The 12,879-nt window shown below is 43.9% G+C and overlaps 1 long non-coding RNA gene across 1 annotated transcript; it reads right to left on the reverse strand.

The window, feature by feature from the left end:
• Positions 1 to 1,209: 1,209 nt before the first annotated feature.
• LOC116968435 lies at positions 1,210 to 11,986 on the reverse strand. The gene is made up of 3 exons (XR_004410469.1): positions 11,976 to 11,986; positions 5,358 to 5,363; positions 1,210 to 1,530 (listed from the first exon to the last, which is right to left on the reverse strand). It is a non-coding gene; the product is annotated as an uncharacterized LOC116968435 (long non-coding RNA).
• Between the last annotated feature and the right edge of the window lie 893 nt (positions 11,987 to 12,879).

Raw genomic sequence — 12,879 nt, forward strand, 5'->3', positions numbered from 1 at the left:
GGAACGAGCATTATATTGTTATTGATAATTTAATGAAAGGATGAAAGCTGTAGTCAAGAAACCATAAAAGCCAAAAGGAAGTTTTGGTCTCCTAATCTGAGGAAAGACATTCTTGCCATAGAGGGAGTACAGAGAAGGTTCACCAGACTGATTCCTGGGATGGCAGGACTTTCATATGAAGAAAGACTGGATAGACTCGGCTTGTACTCGCTAGAATTTAGAATCTTTAATTACAGCAAGGATGAATCGTGGAATGCATTCACCCAATATCTGAAACACTTTACAGGAGAATTAATGGGATTATATATGAGATTTCGCAGAGCGCCCAGTCAATCACCCCACCATTGCCTCCATCTACACTTCATGCTCCTGAGGAAAGTCAACAAACATGATCGAGGACTTGATCTACTTTGGTCATACCTTCTCTCTGCTCTCGTTGGGCAAAAGGTACAGAAGCTTTAAAGCGCACACCATCAGACTCAGGGACGGTTTCTTCCCTTCGGCCTTTCGAATACTCCTTTCATAAGGTAGGATACTGTCCGATCCTCTACTTAAATGTTTTCCTCAGACGGTCCTAAAAGATTTCCCCCTTATCCTTAAACTGTGACCCCTTGTTCTGTAACAATCGGGAACAACTTCCTGCATCTAGCCTGTCCAACCTCTTAAGAATTTTGTAAATTTCTATAAGATCCCCCCTCAATCTTCTAAATTCCATTTAGGTCCATTGAGTCTGCGCTGACCAACGATCATCCGTACACTAGTTCTATCCGTACACGTTAGGGACAGTTTACAGAAGGCAGTGAACCTACAAACCTGCATGTCTTTGGAATGTTGGAGGAAACCGGAGCACCCAGTGACAACACATGCGGTCACAGGGAGAATGTACAAGGTGTAGAGGAAGGATGTGTAGAAAATAACTGCAGATGCTGGTTTAAATCGAAGGTAGACACAAAAAGCTGGAGTAACTCACCGGGACAGGCAGCATCTCTGGAGAGAAGGAATGAGTGACGTTTTGGGTCGCGTTTGAAGAAGGTTCTCGACCCGTAACGTCACCCATTCCTTCTATCCAGAGATGCAACTTGCCCAGCTGAGTTACTCCAGCATTTTGTGTCTATCCTCCGGAGAATGTACAAACTCCATGCAGACATCACCCAGAGTTAGGATTGAAGCTGTGTCTCAGGGAAACAGAGAGAAACAGAGTACCAGAGAAAATATGTGCAGGAGTTGGCCATTCGGCCCTTCGTGCCAGCACCAACGTTCAATATGATCATGGTCGATCATCCAATTTTGTTGCATTTGTTTCAACAATCTTAATTTCTCATCTCCAAGCCCGAAGGTTACATTCAAGGGATACACATACACATCTAATCTTCAAAGTGGGAATAAAATCATGAAAGAAAGACAAGTAGTTGTGTTTGGCTATCAAATACAGAATTTTAAAATCTAGCGCATCAATGCAAGACTGGAGGCATTTCTGAGGAGTTGAAATTACTCCCACTTAAGAAAATCCATGTACAAAACAGAATTTTTCTGTAAGGCAGCAACTCTACCGTTGAAGAAGGGTTTCGGCCCGAAACGTCGCCTATTTCCTTCGCTCCATAGATGCTGCTGCACCCGCTGAGTTTCCCCAGCATTTTTGTGTACCTACCGTTGTATCATTGTGCTGCCCCCAGCTAACATGGGTAAATGCGCTGGGATTCCCTCCCTATACCATTCCAACCTCTTGTTCATTCTCTTCATGTCAAGGCATTTAATGTACTCTCACATGCCATACTTTATAGACAAAGTGTGAACATATATAACACATCTGTGAAGACCCTATGTGGATTTGGTGTGTCATGGGCAGTACATTTGCTATCATAGTGGATTTTGATAACTGACAAGCATCTGGTACCAATTGCCAGGAAGACCCATGTGTGAGTTAACCTGGCCTGTATTGGCACAGATCTGATGCCTCTCACCATCACAACATGGAGGTTACATTTTATTTTTATTATAAGAGCTTTATTGAGTTGAGAAATATTTTCATCTGTTAAAACTTCAAGTACAACTGCTAGCTATTAAAATGTGGATTCCGGTACCCAGGGTAACTTAATGCCCCTGTCCCACTTGGGAAACCTGAACGGAAACCTCTGGAGACTTTGCGCCCCACCCAAGGTTTCCGTGCGGTTCCCGGAGGTTGCAGGTGGTTGCCGGAGGTTACAGGTAGTGGAAGCAGGTAGGGAGACTGACAAAAACCTCCGGGAACTGCACGGAAACCTTGGGTGAGGCACAAAGTCTCCAGAGGTTTCCGTTCAGGTTTCCTAAGTGGGACAGGGGCATTAGGTACCTCCCTCTCCTCTATCCAATGCATTGTTAAGACATCCTGAAAATATGAATGGCACTATAAAAATTCAAATTCCCTCCTTCTCCTTTTCAGAGGAAATAGAGCAAGTCACCATTTACACACCTCTCTAAGCTATTGAGGACCCAGCTATCGTAATAAGCCCCCAGAGAGATAAAATCTACTCAATATTAAATTAAAATATTTTAATATTTCTAATTTCTAATCTTTACAACTTTCTGGGAGCAGCGCTATTTATTATTCAGTTGTCTGGGGAAAGGAAAGTCAGTAATCATGGGTAATTCATTTAATAATGTCAGTGGTAATCTGGCAGGCTTTTATTAATGAGAGCAGAAGAGGGCTGAATCCCTTGTTACCCAAGTTATTTTGTATTATTTTTCAGATGATCCATCACGGAATCATAAACCAAGCATTTCAGTCTCGTATTGTTCCCAAAGAATATGCCTGAGTCAGGCCACTCAACGCCATCAACAACATTCAGTTTCAATCAATCCTACTTTAATACAAGTGTTAAGATGTCAATGTATTATTCCTTGTTTGACTGTGAACCTCCATCAACCCGACACGGGATTATTTCTTTTCTCCAACATGTTTTATTTTTCTGGCATTCATTTCCCAGAGAGTGCCATTTATATTCATGTCTAGCTTCTGTTTCCGTGTCTATCTTAGACTTTGAAGTGACTTCCTGCTGAAGGTTGGATTGCTTTTGGTGCACACTGGAGACTGTGAGACCACCCTCGGCAAGTTCTGGCAGGAAATGTTTTAAGTTCGTACATATTGGATTTTGAAGATTGTTGTCCAAAGCACTCATTAGGCATGTTTGGACTAGAGGAATTACATTGTTAAGTAAACTATGTTGTCTGAGTGGGTATCTAAATTTATTCCTGAATTGACACCAAATCCCTGAACCATCCCTCAAAGTTAAAATGTCAGCAAAAGTGTCATGGATTTGTTTGGTTTGAAATGCATAGTTTTATTTATCATTTGTGTACGCAATGGTATAACACACAGTACTTCTCCGGGTGCTCCGGTTTCCTCCCACATCCCCAAAGACGTGCGGGTTTGTAGGTTCATTGACTTCTGTAAATTACCCCTTGTGTGTACGGAGAGGATGAGAAAGTGGAATAACAATAGACTATAGACAATAGACAATAGACAACAGGTGCAGGAGTTGGCCATTTGGCTCTTCGAGCCAGCACCGCCATTCAATGTGATCATGGCAGATCATCCCCAATCAGTACCCCGTTCCTGCCTTCTCCCCATATCTCCTTGGTTCTTGGTTCTTGGTTTCTTGGTCCTCCAAAATATTCCAAATGGAATTTAAACTGGAGGTGGTGAAGGGAGGGCTTAAGCCGGAAAGGGTTATTGGGAAGAAAGAGCTACTTTAAATTTAGTTGCATCTGGTTTTTTTAAGAACCCTATCTAGCTCTCTCTTGAAAGCATCCAGAGAACCTGCCTCCACCGCCCTCTGAGGCAGAGAATTCCACAGACTCACGACTCTCTGTGAGAAAAAGTGTTTCCTCGTCTCCGTTCTAAATGGCTTACTCCTTATTCTTAAACTGTGGCCCCTGGTTCTGGACTCCCCCAACATCAGGAACATGTTTCCTGCCTCTAGCGTGTCCAAGCCCTTAACAATCTTAGTTAACAATAACATAGAACTAGTGTGAATGGGTGAAATACATCGGGTGGGCAGCTCATCTGCCCACCCCACCTTCCTTATTTGTTGCTACTCACTAAATTCCTTTCTCATCAGATTCCATCATCCGTAGCGAAAGATTACCTCCACTAATCATGTCCCAGCCTTTGTTGTTATTTCCACCCCCCTCACTCCCCCATCTGACTCCATCCACCATCCTGACCTGATGCACATTCCCTTCTTGCCTCAACTTTCTCACCACTTCATAGTGGCTATCTCCCCTCTACTCTTCCTGTCCACAGGAAGGGGCTCAACTCGAAATATCGACTATCGATTTCCCTTCACAGATGCTGCTTGACCTGCTGAGTTCCTCCAGCAGTTCGTTTTGCTCTAGATTCCAGCAGGTGCAGCACTTAGTTTAGTTTAGTTTAGAGATACAGCGCGGAAACAGACCATCGAGTCTGGCCATCGAGTCTGCATCGACCAGCGATCCCTGCACACTAACACTACCTTACACACACTAGGGATAATTTTATATTTATACAATTATACCAAGCCAATTAACCTACCAACCTGGGCGTCTTTGGAGTGCGGAAGGAAACCGAAGATCTTGGAGGAAGTCCACGCAGGTCACGGGGAGAACGTACAAACTCTGTACAGACAGCACCTGTAGTCAGGATCAAACTCCGAGTCTCTGACACTGTAAGGCAGCAACTCTACCGCTGCGCCACTTTGCCGCCCGAGACTCAAAACCCTAAATGGCTTTGTCTTGCAATTCCTTTCTAATCCATTTACATCATTCTTTTACTTCATCCGCTTCACCGCTAACTTCCATCCGGTACTCAAATACACCTGGACCATTCCCTACCCATTCTAGACCTCACTATCCCCGTCGCAGCTGACAGACTACTGACCGACATCTACTATAAACCCATTGACTCCCATGGCTATCTGGACTCCACTTCTTCCCACCCTGCTTCCTGTAAGGACTCCATCCCCTACTCCCAATCCCTCCATCTATGTCGCATCTGCACCCAGGATGAGGTGTTCCAAACCAGGGCATCGGATGTCCTCATTCATCAGAGAACAGGGGTTCCTCTCTTCGACTATAGACGAGGCTCTCACCAGGGTCTCCTCTATATCCCGTAGCTCCGCTCTCACTCCCCATCCCCCCACTTGTTACAAGGGCAGAGTCCCCCTTGTCCTCACCTTCCACCCTATCAGCCGTCACATACAACAAATAATCCTCCGACATTTTCGCCACCTCCAATGGGATCCCACCACTTACCACATCTTCCCATCTCCTCCCCTTTCGGCTTTCTGCAGAGACCGTTCCCTCCGTAACTCCCTGGTCAATTCATCCCTTCCCACCCAAACCACCATCTCCCCTGGCACTTTCCCTTGCAACCGCATGAAATGCTGCACTTGTCGCTTTACCTCCCCCCCTGACTCCATTCAAGGACCTAAGCAGTCTTTCCAGGTGCGCCAGTCTTTCCACCTGCAACTTCTCCAACCTCATCTATTGCATCCGCTGCTCTACATCAGTGAGACCAAACGTAGGCTTGGCGATCGCTTCGCCCAACACCTCCGCTCGGTTCGCAATAACCAACCTGATCTCCCGATGGCTCAGCACTTCAACTCCCCCTCCCATTCCAAATCTGACCTTTCTGTCCTGGGCCTCCTCCATGGCCAGAGTGAGTCCCACCGTAAATTGGAGGAGCAGCACCTCATATTTCGCTTGGGTAGTTTACACCCCAGCGTTATGAACATTAACTTCTCCAATTTCAGGTAGTCCCTGCTTTCTCCTTCTTTCCCCTCCCCTTCCCAGCTCTCCCACAGCCCACTGTCTCTGCCTCTTCCTTTCTTCTTCCCGCCCCTCCCCACCCCTACATCAGTCTGAAGAAGGGTCTCGACCCGAAATATCGCTATTTCCTTCGCTCCGTAGATGTTGCCTCACCCGCTGAGTTTCTCCAGCATTTTTGTCTACCTTGTCTCGCAAAGCTCATTTCTGGAAAACACCACTTTGTAAAGAGTTGAAGTAAATTCTTCACACAAGCAGATAATTATGAAGTTGTATATCATGAAACAGGCTTTTTGTCCCACGTAGTCCATGCTGATCATCAAGTATCCATTTCTATTCATCTATTTTATTCCCTCACATTCTATGATCTCTCTCCATATTCCACTCCCATACACATTGGGGCCAATGTATGGTCGTCAATTTGTTTTCCAATCTGTACATTTTTGGGATGTAGGAGGAAACGCAGGTGACACATGGTGAATATACAACTTCCAAATGAACATACACAGACAGCACTGGATGCCAGGAATGATTATACTGTAGGTCACCCGAATCTGAGGCAGAAGCTTAATGCATGGTGTCATTGTGTGCTGCACTGTGCAAATCACCTGTGGTCTCACCTGATCTTTGTTTTCTGGCTCTGAATTTGTAGATTTCCATGATCTTTGAAAGAGTCAGATTGTAGTGATCTTATCACCCTATCACCCTATCAACTTGAACCTATTTTGCCTTGCCTGGTGCCAGAAGTACTGCCAAAGTGGCAGACCAGCTAATCTCTATTAGTTCTTGTCAGGCTTTGTTTTGAGCAGGAACATTTTCACCTAAGCCCTTAATTTCGACAACATTGTTTTCCTGAAAGAACTTCCATTCTATAAAAGTAATTAAGACTTCACAGTGAATGTCATAAATATTCGATTCCCGTTGTGGTTGGAATCAGAGTTGCCATCTGCATTGTTAATCCTTCCACAGTGTTCGATGATTGGCAAGCACTTCCTTTTGTTTCCCTTCTTTGATACTACTTCATGATTTGGGCAGATTTAAGTTTTTTTCCATCCAAACCTTTGCGATACTAGTAAAAAATGAAATTATTTCATTACATGTCAACAGGACCGCACGGTGTCACAGTTATAGTTGCTTCCTTACAGCGCCAGAAACCCGGGTTTGAACCTGACCACGGGCGCTGTCTATACGGAGATTGTACATTCTCCCCGTGACCTGCGTGGGTTTTCTCCGGGTACGCCGGTTTCCTCCCACACTCCAAAGATGTACAGGTTTGTAGGTTAATTGGCTTCAGTAAAATTGTAAATTGTCCCTAGTGCCTTCAGAGAGTGGTGAGGACAGCGGAAAAAATCATTGGGACTTCTCTTCCTTCCATCATGGACATGGGGTACAAGCGTTGTCTGATTAGAGCTAAGGGCATTACCAGAGCCCCCACACACCCACAATTTGGACTGTTTATACTGCTTAACTCTGGGAGGAGGTACCGCAGCATGAAGAGCGGGACAACCAGGTTCTGCAACAGCTTCATCCCCCAGGCTATAAGATTACTGAACAATCAACAAAACCGAGGCTAGAACATTTAAATATTGACACTTTAAAAAAAAACTTTTTATATATATTTATTTTACAGAACCATGCACATGAGGCATTTTTATGGACGCACCTAGCACTTTTACTTTTACTATTTACCTGATTGGAGAGTCAAATGCAACGAAATTTTGTTCAAGGTGCACTGTGTCTAGGTGTATATCTGAATGACAATAAAGTTTTTCATTCATTCATTCATTCATTCATTCATTCATTCATTCATTCATTCATTCATTCATTCATTCATTCATTCATTCATAGTGTGTGTAGGATGGTGTTAGTGTGGGGGGATCGCTGTACGTCGTGGACTTGGTGGGCCGAAGGGTCTGTCCCCGTGCTGTATGTCTAAACTGAACTAAACTAAACTAAACTATACTAGAATTTGTTTATACGCATAAAATTTAATCTAGATGCTGGAAAAATGTTCCCAATGTTGGGCGAGTCCAGAACCAGGGGCCACAGTCTTAGAATAAAGCGGAGGTCATTTAAGACTGAGGTGAGAAAAAACTTTTTCACCCAGAGAGTTGTGAATTTATGGAATTCCCTGCCACAGAGGGCAGTGGAGGCCAAGTCACTGGATGGATTTAAGAGAGAGTTAGATAGAGCTCTAGGGGCTAGTGGAGTCAAGGGATATGGGGAGAAGGCAGGCATGGGTTATTGATAGGGGACGATCAGCCATGATCACAATGAATGGCGGTGCTGGCTCGAAGGGCCGAATGGCCTCCTCCTGCACCTATTTTCTATGTTTCTATGAAAAATAGTCAAAAGGAACCATGCAAAGTGTGTACATGATGTCCTACAATGTGAAATTAAATTGTTGCAAGGTGTTAACCTTCAGGAATGAAGTCTCGAGTAATGTCACTATTAGGCTTGATGGTGTGTGTGCTTGCCTTACAGAAGACTTATTCTGTACGACTTTCAAATACTACCCGCTTTTGATTATGACTTAGCTACCAGCCCTTCGAGGTATTCGTTTCATGAGTTTAATCAGACATAGGCAAAGTTCTTAAGGGAGAATTTAGTTAATCAGAAGATAATCCTTAAAAGTCCAGTGAGGATTATGTGGACAAAGCATAATCTATTGCAGCTGTGGTCAAATCAGTTCAGCATGCCGCTCCGATTTTTAATCTCACTTCATATTTATAATGAAAATGTAAAATTGATTCATGAGATTTCCAGAACTGGCCTTGCTTCATTGGAAACTGAATTTCACAAGGATAATTTTGGAAGAACATTTGTGCGTTCTTTCATTCCTGGCATCCCAGACTTTCTACGTATATTTCACATGAACCCGTAATTTCCCATTAAAAATCCACACATTTTTTCTCTCACTTTGGTCATTCCTCCTTAGCCTGCACTTGATAATTTTGCCACTCCCACCAGCGTTCATTCTTCGCTGATGGTTTAGTTGCAAGTTGTACTCTCACTGACCCTCCTGTTTATGCCCTGTCAAGAAGTTAATAGCCTTCCTGGCTAGAATGCACATTAGTAGCAAAACCTCGCCTGATTTAGAATTGATTTTAAGGTTCTAATATATAATGAGTGCAGCATAAGTTGAAGAAGGTTGTAGTAGATGCGTTTGCTTGGGGCAGATGCCTCGTATTCATGCACTTTGAGTAAAACCAATGAGGGGTTGTTAGATTTGATGAAATATTTTCTGCAAAAAATGAAAGCTGCAACTTAAATACAACCAGTCATATTTCCTTTGCAAGTAATAAGTTGTTTGTGAAGTTTATTGTAATCAGGTCATCAGGTTATGGCTGAGATAGAAACATAGAAACATAGAAAATAGGTGCAGGAGTAGGCCATTCGGCCCTTCGAGCCTGCACCGCAATTCAATATGATCATGGCTGATCATCCAACTCAGTATCCTGTACCTGCCTTCTCTCCATACCCCCTGATCCCTTTAGCCACAAGGGCCACATCTAACTCCCTCTTAAATATAATCAATGAACTGGCCTCAACTACCTTCTGTGGCAGAGAATTCCACAGATTCACCACTCTCTGTGTAAAAAATGATTTTCTCATCTCGGTCCTAAAAGACTTCCCTCTGATCCTTAAACTGTGACCCCTTGTTCTGGACTTCCCCAACATTGGGAATAATCTTCCTGCATTTAGCTTGTCCAACCCCTTAAGAATTTTGTAAGTTTCTATAAGATCCCCCCTCAATCTTCTAAAATCTAGCGTGTACAAGCCGAGTCTATCCAGCCTTTCTTCATATGAAAGTCCTGCCATCCCAGGAATCAGTCTGGTGAACCTTCTCTGTACTCCCTCTATAGCAAGAATGTCTTTCCTCAGATTAGGAGACCAAAACTGTATGCAATACTCCAGGTGTGGTCTCACCAAGACCCTGCCCAACTGCAGTAGAACCTCCCTGCTCTTATACACAAATCCTTTTGCTATGAATGCTAACATACCATTCGCTTTCTTCACTGCCTGCTGCACCTGCATGCCTACTTTCAATGACTGGTGTACCATGACACCCAGGTCTCGTTGCATCTCCCCTTTTCCTAATCGGCCACCATTCAGATAATAGTCTACTTTCCTGCTTATGCCACCAAAAGTGGATAACCTCACATTTATCCAGATGAAAGAATATACAAGGATAATGTGTAAATATATATTTTTAACAAGTTCCAATTTTAGGCATTGCATAGAAAGCAAGCGTGTAGCCAGCACTAATCCTTATTATCAGTTAGAATATCAACAATATTGTGGTTTAAATTGATTGGTAATTTCTGGAGAATGCATGTATTTTCCGGCCCTTGGAAATCCAGAAGTGGTGGTCCAAGTGATCCGACTCTACCACCGACTACACTCCAGCAGCAGTCCCCTGATAGAAAAGATGTGGAACCAATGTAGAGATATGAAGTTATAGTGCTAATCCACTACCAAGCAAACAATAATTGTGCCAGGAAAGGTGAGAAGTGAGGTGGGCGGCGCGACTCTCATCAGCAGCGGCCTCTGCAGTCCGTCTGTGTTTTATTATTTTTTGTCTCGTTTTTATGTAGTTTTTGTTATTTTTTTTGTTGGGGTATGTGTGTGGGGGGGTGGGGGGGTGGGGGTAACTTTAAAATCTTTCCCCTGCACGGGAGACCCGACCTTTTCTTTGTCGGGTCTCCGTTGTCGTTGGGGCTGCAACGTGGAGCGGCCTCCAACAGGAACGACCTGGGGCTCCAGCTGCGGAGCTGCCGACTACTTACCGTCACGGGGCTGGCCGAGTCCGGAGCGGGTGGAGCTGTGGTGGAGCGCTGCTGCCACCCGACCTCCGGAGCTTCGGAGGCTGCAACCGCGGGTTTGGCGGACGGGGGCACCGGGAGCCCGCGGGTCCCTGCTGGGAGACCGCTTTTCGGGGCTTCCGCAACGGCGACTTCTCCCACCCAAGTTGCGGGGTTGAAGATTACCTGAGCGGGGCCTTACACCATCGCCCCGCGCGGCTTGGAATGGCCGCGGGACTTTGCGAGCGCCCGCCGGGGGCTCTAACACCAAGACCCGGTGCGCGACCTTGCATCACCCGGCGTGGCTTTAATGGCCGCGGGACAATCACCATCGCCAGCCGGGGGCTTTGACTTTGACTCTGACTCTGACATCGGGGGGGAGAGATAAGTTTTTTTTGCCTTCCATCGCAACGATGTGATGGATGTTTGTGACGATGGATCAAGGGGTCCAAATGACAATAAATTGAATTGTATTGTATTGTATTGTAAACGTCAAGGGCCTGTCCCACGAGCATGCGACTGCATGCGGCAAGCGCGACCTAACGTGGTCGCTTGAGCCGTACGGCCTCGCGGGGCCGGTTCCACTTCGATCGCCGGAGTCGTATGGAGTTGTCCGGGGCTGGTCCCGACATCGTGCGGGGCTCCGAAAAACTGACACTGTCCAAAAATTCCGCGTGGCAACGACCTGCCAGCCCACAGCCGCCTCGACGCCGTACGCAGCGTCTTGATGCCGTTGGTCACGCGCGATCTTCCCACGGACTTCGCTCGAACTTCACGTCAAAGATCATAGAGGAGCAAGATAGACCACTCCTCCGAAATCCAATGGACTGACGTGTAGTACGTGACGGAACGTCACGGCCGCCATTTCTTAATGCGACACGCGACTTCCGGTATGCCACCCGCTGAGATCCAAAGCAAAGATTATAGAGCTCCTCTATAATCTTTGATCCAAAGCAAAGATCCTCGAGTATCTTGTAGCGGGAACAGCCCCCTCCTTTGCGTAGCTTCCCTTGCATTGTATTGTGCAGTTTCCCTTGTATTGCTTTAACACACACTGCACAAATTAAATTTAACGTATATATATTTTATATATTTATATGAATGTGTGTCTGTGTGTGAGAGGCAAGTTAGAGATAATAAAGTTTATTCTCATGGATCAGAAGCAACTTTGATTTAAATAATCACTATTAATTCATTTGTCTTGTAAGATGATATACATAAACCATAAAGGCAATTATATATATAATTATATAGTAATAATAAATATATGCATATATATATGTTTATACACATACATATATATACACATACATATATACACACATACATACACACGTATACACATACATATGCACACATACATATGGATACATTTATATGCATACATACACACATATATATACATACATATATACACATATACATGCATATATACACATACATGCATATATACACATACATATATATTTATACATATGATCATTTTCCAACGATCAATAGATTTACGATCAGTTCCTGTAGATTGGAGGGTAGCTAATGCTATCCCACTTTTCAAGAAAGGAGCGTGAGAGAAAACGGGGAATTACAGACCAGTTAGCCCGACTTTGGTGGTGTGAAAGATGCTGGAGTCAATTATTAAAGATGTAATAATGGGGCATTTGGATAGCAATAAAATAATTAGTCCAAGTCAACATGGATTTATGAAAGGGAAATCATGTTTGACTAATCTTCTAGATTTTTTTGCCGCAAGGCTTTGTGTTGGGGCCGCAACTGTTTACCATATATATTAATGATTTGGAAAAGGGAATTAGGAGCAAAACTAATGCATACATACCTACATATTTAAATTCATCTGATAAAGTTGGTCAAATAACATGGGCACCTTCTTGCTTTTTTTTGAGACATGGATTTTTTAAATGTGAATGTCTCATAGCAACACATTTGTGGGTCAGAAGTATTTTGTACCAACCCCCACAATTTCAAATAATTCTAAATTGAACTTCTTAAACAAGGAAAACAATTTTTATTTACATCATTTTGTGTGGCTGTCAAGGTGGCTGTGTTGACTGTAATTATGAGACTGCCGGGCAGTATCACTGTGAATGGCGGTGGCTGTGTGTTTTAATGCAAGTGTGAAAAGGAGAGTAAATTTAAAGAGACAATGTGAGACCCATCAGGGTTTCATCCAAGAACCAATTTAAAGACAAGGTTCCATCAATTACAGTATTTTAATTGAAAATCTTACTCTTAATATTCTTCCTAATTAGGCTTTTTGTGTTCCCTCTTGAACTTT

This window comes from Amblyraja radiata, chromosome 1 (assembly GCF_010909765.2).
Source record: "Amblyraja radiata isolate CabotCenter1 chromosome 1, sAmbRad1.1.pri, whole genome shotgun sequence".
NCBI classification, from domain to species: Eukaryota; Metazoa; Chordata; class Chondrichthyes; order Rajiformes; family Rajidae; genus Amblyraja; species Amblyraja radiata.